The sequence below is a fragment of the Staurois parvus genome, unplaced genomic scaffold (genome assembly GCF_062004578.1).
Source record: "Staurois parvus isolate SC_StPar_1 unplaced genomic scaffold, SC_StPar_1.0 ptg000578l, whole genome shotgun sequence".
Lineage (NCBI taxonomy): Eukaryota > Metazoa > Chordata > Amphibia > Anura > Ranidae > Staurois > Staurois parvus.
The window spans coordinates 6,741,178-6,754,521 of record NW_028318374.1 but is presented as its reverse complement, the minus strand read 5'-3'; the positions used below and the strand labels follow the sequence as shown (position 1 = coordinate 6,754,521).

Here is a 13,344-nt window from a genome sequence, read left to right as displayed (position 1 = left end):
TGCTCTCACTTCCTGTTTTAGCTATGGGACAGGAAAAGAAGGGAAATCTCCCCAATGGGACATTGATGGTAAATAAACCTGACAGGGGTTATAACCCCCCTTAATGTCTCTGCACTGTGGCAACATGGGCATCACCACAACGCACATCAGCGCAGGATACATGCATTGTGTTGCTATTCATTTTGAAGCAACACATGACAAGTGCATTGTGGCCGCCTTGTGCAGTGACACCAATGATCGGTGTGCACACCGGGGCGTCTGCCTGCCGGGAGTTCCGCCGCTGCCTGTGCTGGCCGGGTGCCGTTCCCTGTGTTGGGCAGCAGGTGGCGCTCTGTCCCGGCCCAGCCCATGACACCGGAAGCCGAGGCGCACAGAGCTCTGCACACAGCTAGTCCGGGGAGCCTGAGAGCCGGGCCCCGGGGCCACACACCGCACACAGGCCCGGGCCGGGGGACTCACCCACCGAACACCGGGGGCAACCACTGAGGACCGCACACCAGGTCAGCGCCACCCCCTGTACACCCCAATACATGACTCACCCCACCCCCTTCCTCCGTACACAGCTGTGTGTTCTGTCACCGCACTGCTAGACTACATCATCCCCATCATCATTATCCTCCTCCTCACCGCCTTTATCATCCTCACCGCCTTCATCTTCGCCATCATCATCAGGGGGCTGCAGGACCATGTCCTCATCTATGGGGGGATCCTGGATTGTATGATAGATATATACACCTACATGTCTGTACATTGTCTTCTCTACTACACTCTGATCCATACTCCTCACCTCCGCCGTGTTACATTGTATACACACTCCTCGCCTCCACTGTGTTACATTGTATACACACTCCTCGCCTCCACTGTGTTACATTGTATACACACTCCTCGCCTCCGCCGTGTTACATTGTATACACACTCCTTGCCTCCGCCATGTTACATTGTATACACACTCCTCACCTCCGCCGTGTTACATTGTATACACACTCCTCACCTCCGCCGTGTTACATTGTATACACACTCCTCGCCTCCGCCTTGTTACATTGTATACACACTCCTCGCCTCCGCCGTGTTACATTGTATACACGCTCCTCGCCTCCACTGTGTTACATTGTATACACACTCCTCGCCTCCACTGTGTTACATTGTATACACGCTCCTTGCCTCCACTGTGTTACATTGTATACACGCTCCTCGCCTCCACCGTGTTACATTGTATACACACTCCTCGCCTCCGCCGTGTTACATTGTATACACGCTCCTCGCCTCCGCCGTGTTACATTGTATACACACTCCTCGCCTCCGCCGTGTTACATTGTATACACGCTCCTCACCTCCACCGTGTTACATTGTATACACGATCCTCGCCTCCGCCGTGTTACATTGTATACACGATCCTCGCCTCCGCCGTGTTACATTGTATACACGCTCCTCGCCTCCACCGTGTTACATTGTATACACGATCCTCGCCTCCGCCGTGTTACATTGTATACACGATCCTCGCCTCCGCCGTGTTACATTGTATACACGATCCTCGCCTCCGCCGTGTTACATTGTATACACGCTCCTCGCCTCCGCCGTGTTACATTGTATACATGATCCTCGCCTCCGCCGTGTTACATTGTGTACACGCTCCTCACCTCCTCTGTGTTACATTGTATACATGCTCCTCGCCTGCACTGTGTTACATTGTGTACACGCTCCTCGCCTGCCCTGTGTTACATTGTGTACACGCTCCTCGCCTGCCCTGTGTTACATTGTATACACGCTCCTCGCCTCCGCTGTGTTACATTGTATACACGCTCCTCGCCTCCGCTGTGTTACATTGTATACACGTTCTCACCTCCGCTGTGTTACATTGTATGCACACTCCTCACCTTCTATATTACTTTCTATAAACTTACATAATCTATTTTACATTCTATATACTTGTAGTATACTTATAGAGTCTTTTAAACTCCTTAGTATAATAGTATATCTTCTATATTGCATTCAGTATATCTATTATTATATATTTGATATTACATTACAAAGAATCTTTTATATATCTATCGTACCTTCAGTATCACAAAGCATATATATTATATCTTCTATATTACATTCTATATATTATATCTTCTATATTACACTCTATATATTATATCTTCTATATTACATTTTATATAGTTATATCTTCTATATTACACTCTATATATTATATCTTCTATATTACACTCTATATATTATATCTTCTATATTACACTCTATATATTATATCTTCTATATTACATTCTATATAGTTGTATCTTTTATATTACACTCTATATATTATATCTTTTATATTACACTCTATATATTATATCTTCTATATTACACTCTATATATTATATCTTCTATATTACACTCTATATATTATATCTTCTATATTACATTCTATATAGTTGTATCTTTTATATTACACTCTATATATTATATCTTCTATATTACACTCTATATAGTTATATCTTCTATATTACACTCTATATAGTTATATCTTCTATATTACACTCTATATAGTTGTATCTTCTATATTACATTCTATATAGTTGTATCTTCTATATTACATTCTATATAGTTGTATCTTTTATATTACACTCTATATATTATATCTTCTATATTACACTCTATATAGTTGTATCTTTTATATTACACTCCATATGCTTCTAGTGTCTTTTAAATTGCAGTGTATATATAGTATATTTTCTATAGTACTTTCAATATATTTATATCTTTTATATTACTATATATATATATATATATATTATGTGTGTGTTCTCTTCTGTATTACATTCTCTATAATTAAAGGACTGTGCCCTCAGTCTTGCTGTAGCCAGCTGTATAGAGATGTGTAGGGTGGTGCTCCTGTGATTCCCGCAGTGCAGGTGAAGGTGGTCATTCATGTAGTGATCTGTGATTGATCAGCATGGTCTGTATACAAAGGGTGCATTTCCCAAAGCAGTCACACTCGGCATGCTGCAAATGCTAACTGTCACAATGACTTGTGCTCTCAACCAAACTGTCAAACCATCAAATGGCTGGTGTCACGGCAACTGACCACATGTGTAGCACCATGGCAACTGAAGATCAAACAGATGCCAAGATGGCAGCTTCCTTGGCTGTAAAGGATAGGAGGGTTTAGTTCCCCTCTAATTGCAGTGTGGTGCATTGACTGGTTAGTAGTTTTTCCTTGCGCTGCGTTGTGAAGAAATACAGACATGCAACGTTTTTCGGTAACACACCCCAACCACATGTATGGTGTGAGCAGAGAACAGAGAGAAGAATAGTTTTCTGTGTCAGCACTGATTAATGGACTGGCTGTGAAGGAGTTCTAACAGCGATCAATGCAAGTGATTTATGTAAAACAATCATTTGATGTATGTGAATTACGATCATTTCCCCCAGATATTTGCAGATGTTTGTTTGATGGATCAGGCGCGATCAACCAGTTCTGTCATGGCCAATCACATTAATGCGTAAAGCTCACCAAACCTATCAATGAACGAGTCTTTGATTTTTATTTATTTTAATTAAATTTGATCATTTTAGCTACAATGAATGTATGATTGTATCGATATGTGTGGGTCCACCTGAACTCTGTGCCAATGACATGGTGTGCCGGCCTCCCTGTATACTGAATTGGTTGTACAGTAGGATTTACATTGATGATACCTATACATAATGTATGTGTCTTCTGTATTCATCCATATGTTACACCATACCCAATACAGGCCACGGGGGTTATATATGGAAATCATGCTACCAAGAGGATTTCTTGTTGCCCATTGCAGCCGCTCCTGCAGCGCCGGGCTGGGGACACAATCTGGGGTCTCGGTGGTTGCTGCGGACAATAGGAAATGTTCTAGTGAGGACACGTGTTATACCGGAGCCTTGGAGTGTGCAGACGTGCTGTGTTATTTGCTGTGAATTGATTTGCTTTGTTTTATGTGTCGCTGAAGTGATTTTGCCAAGTATCACAAGGTATTGTTTCTGGGTGTCTGCAGAGTCCTTAGAAGGGGTTAGAAGGCAGGGGCCGGAGCATGGCACTGCGAGGCAGCATAGCGCAGGAGCTCTGGGCGCCCATCATGAGCTTCACGAGAGGTGAGTCTTAGAGCCTACCTGGGCCCTGCCCGTGCCGCCTGTGTTGCGACCTCTGTGCCGATCGTTCAGTGACTCCATTCCCCCTTGGGGGCTGGTAACAGTGAATGGTCCTGGGCGGTGTGTTTCAGTTGTCCACCTGCAAGCTGGGGAGCTGGAAGCGGTGTGGAGTGGAGATTCGAGGCATCAACATCCGAGCGATGGAAGGACGCCGGGAGTGTCCGTGAGACTGAAGCCCCGGATGCTGCGGGGGAGCTGAAGGAGACCGAGGCGAAGGAGGTGACGGTACATAAAGGGAGACCCCTAGGTCACTTCTAGCATTCGGAGACACCCCAGGACCCCTGATCAGTGGGGACCTTCCTTCCAGGAATTCAGGCTGGAAGGTCAGACCAAACATAAGGAGCGATAAGGGCCGGAGTAGTAGAGTACCTGCGGCACGAAAGGTGGTGGAGTTGCCGCAGGCAGCGGTAAAAATCTTTAAAAGAACTATTGTATTTGCAGTAAAAACTGTCTGTTGGGACTATTGTGTGGAAAGAGAAGACCACTATTGGAGGGTCCTTGGGGGTCTTGGGGGTCCATGGGTCTACTTCTATATATAAACAAGATAAGAAGAGACATTTGGGTTTCTAGCGGAAGAAAAGAGGGCTATCTTGGGGTCAGTATTTTTTTGGGAACAGAGGAAATCTAATTGTAAATCCTTTTTGAAATGAAGAATAGACCGATTAAGGGGGGGGGGGGCTAAAACCCCCCCTCCCCAATCAAATGCAAGCACAATAAGAAAATACATGCCCCCGCAAGCGAGAAGCCCAGAGACCCAAACCTGGGAAAATCAGCATGAAGGACTTAAGAAATTTGAGGGAGACCAATCCAGACTTTCACTCGGGACACTGGATGAGAACCAGAATAAAGAATGTGCAAACTCAGAAAGTGTAATAGAACACGGGAATATGGAACCGCAAGGACCCATGTCACAACCACTTACAAAAATCAAAATGGCGGAAATGTTCACAAAACTAGAGATGTCCATGAAAAAGGAGATTGGGACATTACACAATGACCTGGGTCAGATATTAACCCAAATTGAAGATGTAGAGGGAAGAATGGAGGGATACATGCAAATAATTAACATGTTAGAAATGCAGGTGGAGGTGATGCGTAGAGAACAGAGAATGCTTTCATCTATAGTAGAAGACCAGGAGAATCGCAAAAGAAAAAATCATTTAGGGATTAGGGGTTTACCAGAAGAAGCGGGACAGGAAGAGGACCTACAGGAGAAAATAGAGTGTGGAATCCAGTCATGGGTAGATCAGGGACAGAAAAATGTAAAATTGAGAGAGTACACAGGATTAGAAGGACCAAAAGGAGTACCGGTGGAAAGCCCCAGAGATGTGATAGTTCGATTCCATCACTTCGGAGATAGAGCGAGAATATGGAAAGGGTTGCGTGACTACTGAAATAAAGTATGAGGAAACAAATTTGCATATTTTCGTGGATGTTGCCCAAGAAACACTGGCTAGAAGAAGATCTTTGAAACCATTGCTGGACCATATGAGAGAGAAAAAAGTTCGATATAACTGGGGCTTTCCAGCATGTTTAATCAGATGGAAAGATGGAAAATCGTCACGGCTGAGGTTCCCAGAAGATTTTAATGACTTTTGCGAGAAATTAGACTTACAGAAAATGGACCTTGAAGGATGGTCAGAGGGGCCTAAAGAGAGTGGAGGGCAGGAGGCAGGAATGTGGCAGCGGGGATCTAGGAAGAAGAGATGGAGGGGGTCTGGAGGGAGAGATGTTTTTTTTTTTTTTCTCTCCTTTCTCCCCGACCACGGCATGGCTCCCTTGCCCCTGCTTCCTTTTTCCCCGGTTGAGTAAATGGGTGGGAAGGAGGGGCAGTGGGAACATGGATCTGACGGATTGGGTGGTGTTGCAAAAGTTATCCAATAACATGATATGCTTGACTTGAGCTATTGCTCGAGGCGTAGGTATGTCCACTAATGATTCCGATAGAAGGGTGACAACACTGCTGCTTCCTTCAGTGCATGCAAAGTCACAGTTGTCACTCGTTTAGAGGAAGTGTGGGGGGAGAAAGGGCAGTCTTTTTTCCCCCAAGAAAAAGAGTGCCATTATTATCTGGTAAACATGCACAACGTTGCTTGCACTTTCATAAACCAAGTTGGAATCCTGCCCTGATTAAACCTTTTTGATGTAAGTTTCATTCATTGCTGCCACGACTCAATTTTTTTTTACTTGATCAAAAGAATACAAATCAGTTCCCCCCGCATGCATTCAAAGAACAACCACTTGACAAATGTGCATTATGATCACTGATTTATTGATATATGAAAATGCAATATATTCAAAGCCACCTCCCCGCCTCCCTTTAACCACTTGAGCTTCGGAAGATTTTACCCCCTTCATGACCAGGTCATTTTTCTTGTTTAGCCATAGTGCTCTATTTTAACTGCAAACTGACTTATGAAAGTCGGTGCTCCCTGTGACTGTGCATGCAGCCTTGTGCTGCCGTCTGTTGGTATGTTACTAGTCTCAAAACTTTTTGATGCCACCTCGTATGCTTACACCATACCTATGGAATCTCTCTAGAAGCTGGAAATCTGTGTATTAGGCACTGCTATTACAGTGATCTCCATTAGCTTCTAGGTCTGGTGTAAACTGACTGCCTTGCAACAATATGAACATAGGAGGTCACTTGTTGGGCATGGCCACCATTCAGACTTTGCTTTGCATTTTCTCAGCGAATATAAAGTATTCTCTGATTTGATGAGGTGGAGAGCGGGACGTTCACTGTGAAAATGAACAGTGATCTCTGAAGGGCGCAAACAAAAGATTTCCCAGCATACTTACCAGCCAGCCTACAAAACCACTAAATTGACTCTGTCCAGCAGGTCACCTTAAAACAGAGGTTTTGTTTGCAAGCGTTTGCAAATATATGCATAAGCTGCAGTGCCCACGTCAAGGCTCCTCTGTATACTGCTGCCCTAACTCTATAAATTTCAACAGCTCCTTAGAAAGAGCATATATAGCAATGGATAGATTGGGGGCAGGTATGCCAGGAGGGAGCCCACTCCTCCTTAAAGGCACAGTGTCATGTGATGGCTAGCAAGAGCATAATGGCAGCTGAAGGCATCTAGTGCATCCTGCGCCCAATTCAACCAACTATACAAAAAAGTAGCAACCACTCCAATCTATAACTAGCCATTGCAGCATCAAGTGGACATGGAAGGGCAACAGATGTCACAAACAAATTTCCCAGCACACTTTCCAGCCAGCCTACTGGTCTTTTTTTCATGTACACTGTACTGCAAAGGCTGGGTATAGGTTGGGGTGGTATCTGTAAAGGGTGCCCATGCAGAGCGGCTAACCACTGGGCACAGGACTCAGAAACTAGTGGAGATCACTGGAGTAGCGGTGCCTAGTACACTGATTGCCAGCTTCTAAAGGGATCCTACAGGTATGATAAATGTATAGTTACATTGGCCAAGCTGGACCCATGTAACAATGTAAAAATATCCATACTTGGAATTCTTTTTTTTTAAGGGGAAGCAGGAGTGTCAGGAATGGATTCACCACTGGTGGTGGGACTCACCTGCCGTGTGAGCTGCAGTACCAGGGCTGGCCAGCGGGTGCTCTCAGCAACCAGAAGCTCACTCCTGCAGTCAGCCATCAGCTGAAGCTGATTGCAGTAGGTGTATTTAGGCAGGACCAGGCCTGTGATCAGTGCCTTGGTGAATGTTTCCCATGAGCCCCTGTACCTGGTATCCTGTGTTCCTGCCTAGTTGCTGACCCTGCTTTGATCCCGACCTCTGCTGACCATCTCCTGTTGAACCCCTGGTTTGCCTGACCATCCTTCTGCATGATCCTCTGTACCGCGCTGCCCGTGAGTTACTGAACCCGGCTTGTGACCCTGACTATTCTCTGACTGATCCTCCGGTACCTCACTGACCGCACGTTGCTGACCTGGCCTGCCTGACTACGCCTGACGCTACCCAGACGATCCATCCATCCCGCACAGATCCAGTCACTACGGTCCAAACCTGCCAGCCCCTTCACATCAGGCTTTCCCCCAGTACATACCCTCGGCGGACCCCTCTACCACAGTTGGGTGCACTCAGGGGCCACGACCTGGTCTCAGTCCTGCGCCAAGTCCATCCCCACCATCTGGGGCTCTGGTGAAAAGGCAGACTGGGGCTTAGACTCTGCGCCCTGGGGAATCCTGTTCTGTGGGTCACTAGAGATCCCGCCAGGCGGTGCCTGACAGTACCTTACGGCCCGCCTGACCATTCCACCTCTCCAGCCCTGACTACGCCTGTGTTCCTGAAGCCTGCTACTCCCCTGTGTCAGTCCACACATTTCTGGTCATACCCGGATCCCTAACAAGGAGGGAGGGATGGGTAAAAAAAAGTAGAATTTGCCCGGAGTTGGGCTTTAGATGCCCGGAGTTGTGCTTTAAATCCTGCCAGGTGTTACCTGGTGCAGCCAGTTTGACCTACAGGATTCCCCACATCCAGGGGCCTTGCCGACGCCATTACTGCCTGCAGGGACCACTAATCCAGCACCACACACCAACCGGTCCCCTTCACTCCTCTCGGTATGATGTCAGTCCTCTTCTGGATCCTAAGCGGATCCCTCTGCTGGTCCAATGGAAATTTTACACATTATGCAGCCGGAGACAGAGACACCTGGGAAAGAAGGATCTCTGAAGAAGGAAACCGATAGGAGAAGAACCCACCACTGAATATCTTTTCGTTTTTTTAACCCAGCAATCAGAGGGGATTGGGAGGGGTGTAATTCTATCCTATCATTGGACTTTAACAATACATTTGGATAAACCAAGACATTTTCCACCTCGACTGAGGATTCCTTTTAAAGTGAACAGAAGGCAAAGATGGAAAACATCGCCGCTTGCTGCCTTCCCTGAATGTTCAGATGCAAAAATGTGATCAAAAGAGGAAGCGTTCTAGCTGGATTATAATGTGTGTGGGCACCATTGCACAGATTTTTTTTGCAATTATTTCTTGCTTGCTGAAACATAGAATGGGTATAAATACACTTTACTGGGCAGAAGCCCCCCTCCCCCTTTCCTTGATATACACGATAGCACTCTGATATAAATTAGACAGTAACTCCATATGCTGTGGCTAAGGCCTTTTCTGGTTGAAACGCGTTAATGCATAGTCGCATTGGAAATGGCATGAAAATTGAATAGTGGGAAGTGAAATAGGGAAAATGCAATAGCAGCAAAAATGCATCAAAAACACATTGTGACGGGAGTCACTTTGGGTGGGGGGCCCATGGAACACAGATCACTCTGGAGAGGTGGGGAGACCCCTATCTCGGCTCCCCATATCCCTCTTATGTGTAAGTCACCCTGTGCCTGTTATGGGGTACAGGGTGATCTGTCCTAATATTGGGGTGGGGGGTTGTTGATTGTGTAATGCCATGTGGTTGCATCCCATTGTTCTATTGTGTGTCTTGCTTGGGAGCAAACTATTATGGGATGTATGTGTTTATCTGTATTGGCTTGGTGGGGGGTGTCTCCAGCAGCCCTCCCTCCTGATGGGACTGTCTGTTGGTGTGTCTCTTGTTAATAAATGTAGATTGCCCCGCCCTGTGTCATTATGCAGGGAGGGGGGTTGTTCCCTTGAATGTATATATCTTGTATCTGTGTTAAAATAAAGGAGTCTATTTTCTGGTTTTACTTCAAGACTGGTGTCGTCTAGTCTTGTATGGTCTGCTGTGGTGTCCGTGGTCAGTGTTCAGACAGGGAAGCGGTAGTGTAATGGAAGTACCAAGTGCAGTCTGGGGTCGTTTCTGTTACACACATCATGTGTTGCGTTACATTTATTGCAACGCCACAAAAATGCATATTGTAGCAGCACAGTGGCACAGTGGCTAAATCGTCCCCCGGATTCACCAGGGTTGAGCATGGAAAGTCTTTTTCTTATGTAAAGAGTAACTCAACTTTTGCTGAAGAAAAAAAAAGTCCCCTCTGGGTGATCTATGTACTGTAGTGTTTTTTAATTCAACCAGCAGGTTGACCAAAAAAAAAGATCCGATTTACCCATCCACACATTTCATTTGGAAAGGGGAATCCCTCCCACTGTGCTATTTTGTTCTTTGAGCCTTCCCTGCCATCAGAATACAATGATCAGTGCTGTCAGCTATAGCCAGCGGCGCTAATTATTTGGGAAAAAACACGACAGGCTGGTTGTGCATGAGTCGATCGATAGATCAACTTGTGTACAACCAACCTGCCTATTCACAGATCGAAATTCAGCTGGTCCCTACTGAACCAGCCCACTTTCATGTATGGCCACCCTTAGTTGTACTTTAACCACTTCTGATCCGGAAGGTTTTAACCCATTCATGACCAAGGCATTTTTTTGCTATTCAGCACTGCACTAATTTATCTGGCAATTGCATGGTCATGCAACACTGTACCCAAATTAAATTTATATCATTTTTTTTCATACTATTATAGTTTTCTTTTGGTTGTATTTGAGCACCACTGGGTTTTTAATTTTGTATTACATAAATGAACAAATATTTTGATATTTTGAAATACTTTCTGCAATAAAAAAAATTCCAATAATAAATAATCAACTTTCTTCATAAATTTAGGACAAAATTTATACTGCTACGTCTTTGGTATAAAATAAAATTCCATTAAGTGTATATTTATTGATTTGTGGGAAAGTTATAGCATTTACAAACTATAGGATATATACTATAATTTGTATTTATTTTTATACTAGTAATGGTAGTGATCAGTGACTTATAGTGTAACTGTGATAGTGCGGCGGGCAATCTGATACTAACTGACATCATCAGTGACACTAATAAACTGGTCATTGATAATACTATACACTGTCACTGTACTAATGATACAAATGGAGAAACAGAAAAAGGGGCGCACCGACCTAGTGCATTATCATTTAAAATAATTTATTAAAGAAACAAAAATAGGTATCATACTCACAATGGACATAATAACACAGGCATGTCAAACTGAACAAGATGTATGATCCAAACAAACAAGAGTGTTGGCTCTGAGGAAGAGGTTGTGTCCTCGAAACGCGTTAGCCAGTTGATCATCCAGGGTTCCATCGTATGGACTCAGATGTTGTTTGGATCATACACCTTGTTCAGTTTGACATGCCTGTGTTATTTTGTCCATTGTGAGTATGATACCTATTTTTGTTTCTTTAATAAATTATTTTAAATGATAATGCACTAGGTCGGTGCACCCTTTTTTCTGTTTCTCCATTTGTATCCAGTGTATTCGGACCACCCCGGTCTGTTGAGGGCAGCAAGCAGTGCATATTCCAGAAAATTCCAGAACATTCCTATTGGGTCTACTGAGTCCTTTCCTAGCGCAGAAGTAAAGTGTTTGTTGTGTTGCACTGTACTAATGACACTGGCTGGGAATGGGTTAACATCTGGGGGTAATCAAAGGGTTAACTGTGTGCCTAACTATGGTGTCTGTTTACCAAACTGAGATCAGCAGTGATCCTGAAGTTATTAGATCGCTTCTTTCCTCATCAGGAGAAGCGATCTACACCGCTTCATAAACAGGCACTCAGAGTAGTGCCGTCTCCTCTGAGAATGCCTGAGAACATAGCAGTGGTCACTTACCACTGCTTGATAAAAGTACACCTATGTGTAATAGTGTGCTGCTTTTACTAAGCCCTCCGGAATTCACAGCGTTTTCAGTGCGAATTCAGAATCTCCCCCCGGTCATGCGAACCGCTGCGGGTGTGTATGTTAACAACATCCCGAAAGCAGTCCGCAAAACGCGGTACGATGTGCAGAATCGGATCGCATAGGTGTGAATACCCACGCAATCCGATTCTAGTTCGGACCTAAAAAAAAGGGTCCTGCACGGTATTGCCGCGGGTGCGGTGCGAATAGAGCCATACAAAATGTGTGGCTCCAATCGCACCGCACACAAATCGCATGTGATTTGCACAGCAATGCGGTGCGGTTCCTCTGCGAATCACATGCGATATACCGCACCGCATGTATGTGAACCCAGGCTAAGAGATGCTTTGCAGGGAGAAAAAAATTGCTCAGTGCACAGAGCCCTGTGTTGTTAGTAAACACAGGGCTCTGTACTGTGATTCGAACAACAAGTTCTATCCATAAATCATTGGTCTGGACCTGCTGATCAACTTGTGCTGTGCCGAATGACAGCACAGATGGGGCAGCGGGTGCAAGTACCCCCTACCCGGAAATGCTGGATCACATGTACATGTCCGCCTGCAGTAGAAAAGGCAGTGGGCGGTCCACAGCTGGTTAATATCTTCTGAACCAATCAGCAGGCAGATTATGCCTATGGGTTACTGTGGACTGGACATGATTTTTGCTGAGTTTCAGAATTCATTTACAGTGACAGGTGGATGGCGGATGTACATTGGTACAGGTGTTAGTTCCAGGGTGGATTTGATTTAAATCACTAGTCAGTAAGGCTTGATTTAAATCCTAGTTTTCTACATAAAGACTAATTCTTGCTGGTATAACTTTAATATGCAAGTAGATGAAGATTTTTAGAATAATAACTTTTCATATTAGTTTTTTTTATCCCCAGTTTAATAGGTTAATCATTCATATTTGGACAACTTTTCTGTTGTACTTAGGAAGGAGAAAAATAATCATTACCTTAATAATAACAATTTAAATAGATTTATTCAACTGAAACAATAACATTCCAGCATATGTGATTTGCTTAAACATCCATGTTTGATAACTAATTTGGCTAAACAAAATATATATATTTTAGGAAACTTAGACTGTCAGCCCCTTCCTCCTCACACTTATGCAGGCCATAGATGGGTCGAAAATCGGCCGATTTTTCTTTTAAAAAAACAAAAAATCGGTCGTTCAAGTGGCCGACGTTACCACCAATGGTAAAAAAAATCGGCCGATTTTCATCCCGTCTACAGCCGGCAAAAAGTGTCCCTGCAGAGAGCTCTGCTATTTCTTTGACAGTTCCTTGACATTTACAGCAGTTGCAACAATGTATCTATTTGTTTCCATTTAGGATACAGATGTTTTTATTCGGAAACAAATAGATACAATGTTGCAACCGCTGTAAATGTCAAGGAACTGTCAAAGAAATAGCAGAGCTCTCTGCAGGGACAGTTTTTGTTGGACTGGAATTCCTCTTATTTTCATCCTTCTTCTTCTCCTTCATCATCATCATCCTCTTCTTCTTCT

General features: G+C 44.3%; 1 protein-coding gene across 1 annotated transcript in view; it reads left to right on the top strand.

The window, feature by feature from the left end:
* The first annotated feature begins 374 nt into the window (after window positions 1-374).
* USP33 (ubiquitin specific peptidase 33) overlaps window positions 375-13,344 on the top strand; it is a 151,952-nt gene continuing 138,982 nt past the window's right edge. The window contains exon 1 of the mRNA XM_089692189.1: window positions 375-500. The gene's annotated coding sequence lies outside the window, so the exon portion shown is untranslated. The remainder of the gene's footprint in view (window positions 501-13,344) is intronic.